This window comes from Nycticebus coucang, chromosome 19 (genome assembly GCF_027406575.1).
Source record: "Nycticebus coucang isolate mNycCou1 chromosome 19, mNycCou1.pri, whole genome shotgun sequence".
Classification (NCBI taxonomy): domain Eukaryota; kingdom Metazoa; phylum Chordata; class Mammalia; order Primates; family Lorisidae; genus Nycticebus; species Nycticebus coucang.
Window position 1 is genome coordinate 4,317,437 of NC_069798.1, and position 10,671 is coordinate 4,328,107.

Sequence of the window (10,671 nt, forward strand, 5' to 3'; positions counted from 1 at the left end):
TGATGAGGCTGAAGCAGGAGGATCCCTTGAGCTCAAGAGTTTGAGGTTGCTGTGAGCTGTGATGCCACTACACTCTACCTAGGTCTTAAAAAAACAGAAAGAAGAAAAGGAAAGGAAGGAAAGAAAGAGAGAAAGAGAGAGAGATAAAAGAAAGAAAGAAAGAAAGAAAAAGAAAAGAAAAGAAATTCTATTAATGTATCTCATAAAGCCAAGAGGGCTTAGAACTTTGTTAAAAGGAACAAAGTTTGCCCCTAAGTTTTCTTCTAGAGGATTTTGAGTTTTAGGTGAAGGATCTATTTTGTACAGGCTCATAGTTTGCGGATGGATATCTAATTGTTTCAACACTATTCACTGAAAAATTAGCTATCCTTTCCCCATTGTACTGCCTCTTCACATTTGTCAAAAATCATAGAATTTGATCTATTTCATAACTCTGTTCTGTTCTGCCAATCTGTATTTCCTTCCTTCCTTCCTTCCATCCCTCCCTTCCTCCCTCCTTCCTTCCTTGATTCGTGGAGGGTACAAAGAACCAAGTTACACTGATTGTACATTTGTTAGGTAAATTCTCTCTTATAATTGTGTCCTGCCCCCAAGAGGTGTGTCACTGTGACAATGCCTCTCTCCCGCTCTGTTCTTTCTTTCTCCTTCGTCTTCTTCTTCTTTTTCCTTCTTTTTCTTCTCTTCCTCCTTTTTTTTTTTTTTTTTTTTTGAGGCAAGGGTTTCACTGTGTTGCCCAGGCTGGTCTACAGCTCCTGGGTGTAAGCAATCCTCGCCAGGGGCTAAGACTACATCCGAGGGCCACCATGACCAGCTTCTCCTCTGTCTTAATTACTGTAGTTTTATAGCAAAATCTTGACACCAGATACTGTGGATCTTCCAACTTTGTTTTTCTTCAAAATTGCTTTGGCTATTTTATTTCATTTGCTTTTACACATAAAGTTTAAAATTAGCTTGTTGATTTCTACAAACAATTCTGTAGGGGTTTTGATTGGATTCCTGTTGAATCTATAGATAAGTTTAGGAGAATGGATAGTCCATGAAAATAGTGATTTCTCTCATCAGAATTTTGTAATTTTCAGCATGCAGACTTGCATGTATTTTTTTTAGATTTGTACCTACACATTTCTTGAGGTTATTTTGTGTGCATGTGTGTACTTTTAAGTGGTACTTTAAAAGGTCAATCTTCAAATGTTTATTGCTCGTAAATACAAATACAATTATTTTGTCTGTTGATCTCGTAGCATGACCTAGCTAAACTCACTTATTAATTCTAACACAAAGAATTTTTGTAAATTCTTTGAGAATTTCTGGATAGATAATCAAGCTATCTGTGAATAGAGACAGTTTTATTTGTTTATTTTTATTTCTTTTCCTTGCCTATTGCAGCTATGACCTTTAGTATGACATTGAATAAAAAAAAAAATAGCCTTGTCTTATTTAATCTTAGAGTAAAAGTGATCGGTCTTCTACCCGGAGTATGAGGTCCGTTGTTGGTCTTGTAGGTAAGCTTTATCACGTTGAGAAAGTTTCCTATTTCTTTTTGAATTAGCTTTGGCAACATGTGTTTTTCAAGAAATTTGTCCATTTTGTCTAAATTGTTAAATTTATAGGTGTAGAATAGTTTGTGTTTTTTCTTTATTATACTTTTAATGCCTTTAGTGAAGTCCTCTCTTTTATTCCAATTATGGGTAACAGTCTTCCCTCTCTATTTCTTAGTGAGTGTAGCTAGTAATTTTTTCAAAGGTACGTATTTCCTCAATTTAAAAAAAAGTTTTTAATTTTGGTAAAACATGCATATACAAAATTTACCATTTTAACCATTTTTAATTATAGTTCAGTGATACTAAGGATATTAATTAACACCATTGTATATCCATCACCACCATCCATCTCCAGAACTTTCCTTCTTCCTCAGCTGAAACTCTGTGCTGATTAAAGATTAACACCCCATTCCCCTGCTCTGCAGACCCTGGCAATCACTATTCTATTTTCTGTCTCTATGGTTTTTTTTTTTGTTTTTTTTTTCAGACACAGTCTCAACTCTGTCACCCTGGGTAGCATGCCAAGGTGTCATCACAGCTCATAGCAACCTCCAACTCTTGGGCTCAAGCAATCCTCTTGCCTCAACCTCTTGAATAGCTGGGACTACAGGCACCCCCTCATGCCTGGCTAGGTTTTCTATGTAGAAATGGGGGTCTTGCTCTTGCTCAGGCTGGTCTTGAATTCCTGAGCTCAAACAATTCACCTGCCTCGGCCTCCCAGAATGCTAGGATTACAGGTGTGAGCCACCTCACTCAGCCTGTCTCTATGAATTTGACTACTGAATGTACCTCATATGACTGGAATCATGGTAAATATATAAATTGTCCTTTTTGACTGGCTTATTTCACTTAGCAAAATATCCTCAAGGGTTCACCATGTTACACCATGTGCAAGGATTTCCTTTCTTTTTAGGGCTGAATAATTAATATTAATAATTAAACACATTGTGTTTATCCATTTACCCATCAGTGGACAGTTGGGTTGCTTCCAACTTTTGGCTATTCTGAAAAATGCTACCGGACATGGATGTACAGTAAGTTTGATGCTTTCAATTCTTTTGAATATTCATACTATACCCAGAAGGGGAATGGTTGGATCATATTCTATGTTTAATTTTTTTAGGAATTGCCATCCTATTTTCCGCAGTGGTTGCACTATTTTGCACTCCCATCAAGAGTACACAAGGGTTCCATTTTCTTCACATCCTCAACAACTTTTTTTTTTTTTTTTAGGTAATAGTCCCACTAATGGTTATGAAGTGGTATCTCACGGTTTTGATTTACATTTCCCTGATGACCAGTGACGTCGAGCGCCTGTCCATGTGTTTATTGGCCTTCTGTTTACTTGTTTGGAGAAATGGCCATTCGAGTCCTTGGCACATTTTTTACTTGGGGTTTTTGTGTTGAGCTGTCTGGATAGACTTTTGGTTTACTGGCTTTTCTCTATTATTTTTATGTCCTCAATTTCATTGATTTATGCTTCACCTTTACTATTTCCTTCATTCTGCTTGCACTGGGTTTAATTTGCTCTTCTTTTTCTAGTTTCTTAAAGTTACCCAAGACTTTTTTCCTTTTTTTGCTATAAGCATTTAATGCTATCAATTTTCTTCTGTGCACTATTTTAGCTACAACCCATGCATTTTTGATGTTTTATTTGCATTTTCGTGCTATTCAAAATATTTTTAAATTTCTTTGTTGACTTCTTTTTTTTTTCTTTGAGACAGAGTCTCACTCTGTCACCCTGGGTAGAGTGCCGTGGCGTCCAGCTCACAGTAACCTCAAACTCTTGGGTGCAAGTGATCGTTCTGCCTGAGCCTCCTGAGTAGCTGGAGTACAGGAGGCTGCCACAACACCCAGCTAGTTTTTTCTATTTTTAGTAGAGATGGGGGTCTCACTCTTGCTCAGGCTGATCTCGAATTCCTGAGCTCAAGCAATCCTCCAGCTTGGGCCCCCCAGAGTGCAAGGATTGCAGGTGTGAGCCATCGCACCTGCCATGTTGATTTCCTTTTGGACACCTGGGTTATTTCAAAGTGTATTGTTTACTTTCCACATGTTTAGAGATCGTCCTACTATGTTCCTGTTGTATAATGTTTTACTTAGTTATGGCATACCACGCTTTATACGATTTCATTTCTTTTCAATTTATGAAAGGTTATTTTATGGTTCAGAATATGACGTCTTGGTGAATGTTTTATGTACGTTTGAAAAAAATGAAGGTATTTTGCCATTGGATAAAGTTCAATTAGGTCATTTAATTAGGTTTCCAGGGTCAACTAGGTCTTTTACAGCCTCACTAATTTTCTATCTACTTTTTCTATTGATGACTGAAAAAGGAGTGTAGAAATCACCAACTATCATTCTCGATCTATTTCTTCTTTCAGTTTTATCAAATTTCGCTTCATGTGTTTCAAAGCTCTGTCATTAGGGACACACACACACCTAAGGTTGTTGTCTTGTTAGTGAATTGCCTCCTTTCGCATGACAGGTGTATCATGCTCCTATTTTTCCTGGCAATATTTCTTCTTCTAAAATCTACTTTGTCTGTGAGTAATATAACCAGCCCAGCTTTCTTTTGATGAGTTTTTTTATGATATGTCTTTTTCATCCTTTTATTATCTTTGTTCTTGTAATTAAAGTGGGGTTGTTGTAGAAAGCATTTTTGTACAACACGACAATCTTTATATTTTAATTACGTTTAAACTGTTTATAGGTAATATAATTATTGACCATTAACCACTAAATTCACCATTCTATTGTTTTCTATTTAGGTTTGCTTTTAAAAGTCACCTAAAAGCTGTGCTGGAGCTGTAATCACACTAGTCATTTCTAACAAATTAAAATGACAATAAGAACGCAGCATTTGGAGTTATCTTCTAGTTGGCAGGAAGTCAATAGCCCACGTTACTCTACTGTATACTTAAGGCAAAGGGTTAGTAAATCTTTGGGAATTGAGACCCAGCTGTATGTCTTGCCAGAAGTGCAGATTTGGGCAAGTTGCCTGATCTCTCTGAGATGCAGTTAAATAGACAAAACTGTAATTCTGCAAACAAACGAGCGATCTGTGAATCTTCAGTGGAGTTGGGGGGAAAAATCTCTCCATTTGGGGAAAACCCCTCAAAGAAGATGGGATTTCTGAATGTGTGTGAATGATAAAAGGGAATTTAACAGTCACAGGGAGATTGGGGGTATCTTTGTAGACAGGGAGAATAATTAGAAATAAACACAAATCAGTGACAATGGCAAGAATGAAAATGAGAACTAGAAATTTCAACTAGTGCAGAAGGTTGAAGAGGAAAGGATTTTAATTCAATGGGGCTTGAAGGTGAACTGGGTCTGGTAGACAGAAAAGATGTCAGGGGTCTCTTTCAATTTTCAGATTTGGGAAGCGAGGCAGCTATGGTTCCGTTCACTGAGATATGAAATACAGGAGGACAAGTTGGAGGGGGCAGGTTTACAAAGAGAAGGTAATATCAGCTTTAATGCCAGTGATTTAGAGGTGGCTAACAAGCCAAGATGGAGGAGCGGGTAGGTAGCCTGATCCATGCACTTGGGGCCCAGGAGTGGTCTGCGCTGGAGACCTGGAAGGTATCTGCATTCAGGTGGGGGCTGGGCCACAGGTGCAGGCAACTGTATACACTGAAAACTGGGAGAGGACGGGCCCCTGGAGTGTTAGTGAGGATGCCTTCAGCAGTTAGTAAGGAAAACCCCAACTAAAATTGGTGTAAACTGTTATCTCACACAGCTAGAAAACTAAAGGCTCAGGTTAACTCAGTGGTTCTGAAAGTGAAGGACCAGGATTCTTCACATTTTTCTCGCCTGCCTGTCTCAATACTCTGTCATTTCAGGTGGAATTCCTTAATGGTTCCATGCTGGCTGCTGCAGTCCCAGGTCTCCCCTGCAGACGGTCACTCCAGAGGCAGCGAGGCACCTGTGCACACCTTTCAGCAGTAAAACCCTTTCCCAGAAACTCTGTAGCAGAAATGAACCCATGTTTGTTGGCAAGATGTGGTCACATTCTCATCCCAACAATCGCTGGCAGAGGGACAGTGTTGTCCTGGGCCTATGTACAGTCAAGGTTCACCCTGTGGCTGCAGAAAGGTTCAGCCTTCCCCAGAACACTTGGCTACCTGATACCTGAGCAAAACTAGAGAAGTGAGGAAATGACAGTTTGCTGGACAGATGCTGGCAGCCTCCTCCTCCCCAGGAGGGTAAGAGGGTCATGCCTGAAAGATGAGCAGAAGCTGATTAGAACAGTCTAAAGACACCAACATCGGGGCCACAGAAGCCATGGGAGAAGGGATCTGGAAAGAGAGCATTAAGAAAGGTTAACCAGTGAGACTGGACTCTGCAGTACCAGTGTCAGACCAGTGAGAGCTTCCTGCTACGGATCACTGTGTACAAGCACACGTAACTGGCACCTCTACTGTCCCCAGGCCCTGTGCCACACACCTCCTGCTGCCCAGAGCGGTTGGGGGTCTGGTGGCAGTGTCTGCCCACGCGTGCACTGATGGAATCCCCCTCCTCCACCCAGTCTCTGCTCTCTCCTGTATTCGAGCTCCCCACTTCCGCTAACCCTTTCCTCTTGACCTATGTTAACTGCGATTTCTGCATGTTGGGAAGCTCCCTGTCCCCAGCCGCGGCTCCCACCTCTCTCTGGGCTGGGCAGCCGGTCATCCTGAAGGGGCCACTCACACCTGCTGTCTCTGGGGTCACACCTCACACCCTTGCTCGGTTCACTGCAGTCTGACTCCTAACCACAGCTCTGGAAAGCCAACCAACAACCTCTTGGTGCTAAACCCAGTGATGTCTCTACAGCACTGCACACCAGAGATGCCCCCGGGCCTAGGAACCCCTGAAATAGCCCTCGCCCTGGCTGGCCCCTCCAGTAAGACCACTCACGCCTGGTGGTGCAGTGCAGTGCTCAGGACGGTGGTCTCTGGGGCCAGACTGTGCAGGTTCCTTCCACTCTTGACCACTACTTCCGTGTAATCTTTGGACAAGTTTTTTAATTTCTGTGGCTGCCACTTCCTCTGGAAAATGATGATGATATTAGAGGCTAGCCTGTGAGGGCGGCTGTGAGGCTTACGTGACAGAGTTTCTCTAAACTTCTCCTAACAATTTCTGGCACACAACAAATGCTCAGTAATTAGCTATTGCTACTACCGTAGCAACTTGAAGAACATTTTAAAATACATGTAGACTGACAGGAAACTGCAAAGTAGTGCAGAGCCGCCGTGTCCCCTTTCCCCAGTGTCCCCTAATGGTGACATCTCGCATAACTACAGCATGACCATCTAAACCAGCAACTGGACATTTGTATACTACTAATGGAACTACAGACCTTATTACGATTTTGCTGTTTCCTGAGTTTAAGGGCAGTTTGGCAAATCAGGGTTGAGATCCTTAAGGGACTCCTGTGATAAATGCAGGCTTGGTTGGCTGACCTGCCAGGTGAGTCAGGTGGGTCTGAGACAGACTTCGAGAACACAGTCTCTTCCCAGGACAGCTGCAGAACCAGAGAGGGCCTGCCTGGGCAGCATACTCTTAATCCAACAAAAAGCACATTTTAATCACATTTGTTGTTGAACTGTATTTGGATGGAGGCCAGAAAGGTGTGCAATTTTTAGAGAAAGAAATCCAGTCAGACTTAACGGCTCTTGTGTTTGTCCTGCCCATTCTCAGTGCTGGGAGCTCCTGCGTGTCTGCTGGGCGACGCTGCCAAGGGACTTGCTGTCTCACCAGGCAGGCGCACTCAGGTGGGTCTGGGCTGCTTTACTCTCTTCTCGGTTTCTCTAGATGGGGTTACGATTTAAGCCTATGGCACAGAGCTGATGGACCCACAAGCAGATCAAATTTACCAATCTGCCTTTGCTAAAACTACCTGGGAAGAATCCAGAGCCTTCTCAGCCACCCTCATATACTGTGGGAATGAGACATGTTTTAGGTTTGTATGTGCACAGACAAGTTCAACTTCATTTTCAATAATTACCTCATCGCTACCATCAGAACAGGCTTCATCAAACATAAGAGGTGGTCAAATGTTTAGGAAGGCTAAAACCAATTGAGAGAGTAAGCAGTGCTTGTTTTTTCTTTTTTTTTTAAGACGGAGTCTCACCCTGTCACCAGAGTAGAGTGTGGTGGCATCATAACTCACAGCAACCTCCAACTTTTGGGCTTGAGCAATCCTTCTGCCTCAGCCTCCCAATTAGCTGGGACTACAGGTATCCACCACCACGCCTGGCTAACTTTTCTGTTTTTAGTAGAGATGGGGTCTCAGCCTATCTTAGGCTGGTCTTGAACTCCTGAGCTCAAACAATCCGTCCGCCTGGGCCTCCCAGAGTGCTAGGATGACAGGCGTGAGCTGCCGTGCCCGGCCTAGCAGTGTGTATTTCACTATGTATATTCTTCCTCCAAACAGATTAACAGACAGGTTCTCAGTGGACAGTCCCCAACGTCTGCCCAGCCACCAGCCGTCACGTTGACTAGTGTTAACAACATAAATGACAGGCCCTTGGATCACATCCTGACCACTCTTACCTGCAGTTTGTGGGCCTACTTAGAAATTCTAGGCAACAAATAATCTCCAAGCACTTTCTCTCTCCCTGGGAATGTCAAGTCAGTCATGAGAAAAACCCAAACTAATTTTAGGAAGCTTGTTTCACAGCCAGAGACAAGTGAAACTCACCTCTTTGTTTTGTTGTGTCAACTCATTTTGCACTTTTCAAAAACTTGAAATGCTCATTTTGCACTTTTCAATGCTCATTTTGCACTTTTCAAAAACTTTAAGCCATTAGTTTTTTTAAAAAAAACAAAAAAACACCACCACCACCTGCCAACTGAGGCACTCAAAGATCCAGGAGCTAGAAGAGGATGGGCCAGAGAAAATGATCCTCCACGTAGATCCTCAACCCAACTATACCTGATACCTAATTCATACACTAGAAATAAGATTTTTGTGGCCATAACAAAATCTACAGAGCACGTGGTCTTAGGCCTTTTCCCCCTTCAGTCTTGCTGTATTGCCCAGGCTGCTGTCAACTCCAGGTCCTGGGCACAAGTGATCCCTCTCGGGCTCCAAATGTCTGGGGACTAAAGACTCATGTCACTGTACCTAGCTGATCTCATGGGGGATTTTTATTTTTATTTTCTTGAATTATGTTTCTTGCCATCTATACGGATCACTGAAACTTGATTGTATATATGGCTCTATGTGTTTCAGAGTTTCTGGGAGAATCAAATGAGACACTCATCTAGGACAATGAGGAATAAAAATGCAAAATATTACTTACAACTTCCTCAAAAGGACAGTTCCCTTTAACAATCTCTAGAGAGACTACCATGGGTCTCAGCTCATCACACGCCAGTCCGCTGGCCACCATGAGGAAGGGCAGGCCGTCACTAGTCAGGAGGACACTGGCAAGATGGGCCCGGAACAGCAGTCCCCTGTGGACGCTCAGAGGGTAGAGAGAGCTCCATCCCAGGCCTGCCCTCACGAAACCGTGCTCAGTGGAGGAAAACCCGAAAGTATGGTGGAAACCAAAGAACAAAATCAAACTTGAGCTGCAAACCACACTAGGACTTCCCGCAAATTCTGACCTTTACTCCCTAAACTACCTTACTAACTTGAGAATGTATTTTTGTTAATACTACAGCTGATGGCAGACACTAATGGAAGGACCAAGACTAAGCTGTAAATACAACACAGACCACAGATGGCTCATTTTGCCACACAGGCCCATGACAAAATTTTTTTTTAAACTCATCTCTGAGGCTCTGTGTCCTGAGACCACTCCTGGCACCAGGCTCTCTGTCAGGAAGACAGACACAAAGGTATTTCTAAACAGGGATTTAACACAGGGAACTAGCTACAGTTATTAAAATAAAGAAAGAGAACTGGGCAATTAGTAATTGAAGAAGTAGCTACTACCTTTAGAGCCAGGGGAGCAAAAAGGGGGGGTGTTGCCACAACTTCAGCACTTGAAGAAGGACCCTGCAAGCTTGGGCCTGAGCTTCGGAGGAAGGTGCTCAGACTGAGAGGGCAGGACCTGGTGGGCACGTGGACTGCTGAGGATACAGCAAATCAGGTGCTGGGCTGGCCCCCCAGGTAGGACCCTGGCAAGTTCGAATGCACCCCGGCACCTCTGATGGGGGGGCAGCGAGGCTGGAGCTGGGGGTCAGAGCCAACTGTTGTAATTGTGGGAAGGCGGATGGGAATCTGAAAACAGCAAGTAGACCCCTTCTCCTTCTTCCTGACTTCCTTGAGTTTCTCTTACCAGCAGATCTTAAAAAGGAAGAGCAAGGTTTGGCAAATATATTTTAAGAGTCTCAGCCCAAGCACCACAGAGCAGACTACAGAAGAGCAGGCCTGGAGGTGGGAGAATGGGTAACTGGCACCAACTGTGATCACTCATGAGTGATGAAAGTACATTAAATAAAAACCCTCTCTTGAGGACGCTCCACACACACACATGCCCCGTGAAGGGCACAGTCCAGGGGCACTAGACTGCATTCACACCGCTGGGCTGCCGTCACTGTTAAGAGTGTGAGTGCATTCTAATGCCACAGGACTGTGCACCACCAGAGGGTGGTGATGGCAGCCAGGCAGAATGTCCATCTGCAGAACGTTCCCATCATCCCAGACTCAAAATTCTGTATCCATTAAACACCAACTCTCAACTCTTCCCTCTCCCCAGCCCCTGGGACCATCAGGCCACTTTCCGTCTCTATAAATCTGACTACTCTGTATGTAGGATACCTCATGCTCGTGAAACTTACTTCACTTGGCGTAACATCTTCAAGGTTCATCCATATTTGTAGCAGGTGTCAGGATTTCCTTCCTCTTTAAGGCTGAATAATATGTGGTCTGACGATTAAGTCTGCGAACTCATCCTAGGAAAAGTGCTACATACCCCACTGCTAAATATCACCACGGTCACCTTTGAGGTCCTCCCCCTGGGAAGCTAGGCACTGACACCCTTCAAAGTAATTTTGGAACTCTTTTTTTTTTTTTTTTTTTTCTTCTGGAATGGCCATCAGAGCTGTGATCCTATTACCCTTGATGCCCTGAATGTCATCAACATGTCTTCCTTTCAATATTTCCTTTCTTTTCAAATGAAGAAAAAAATCATTG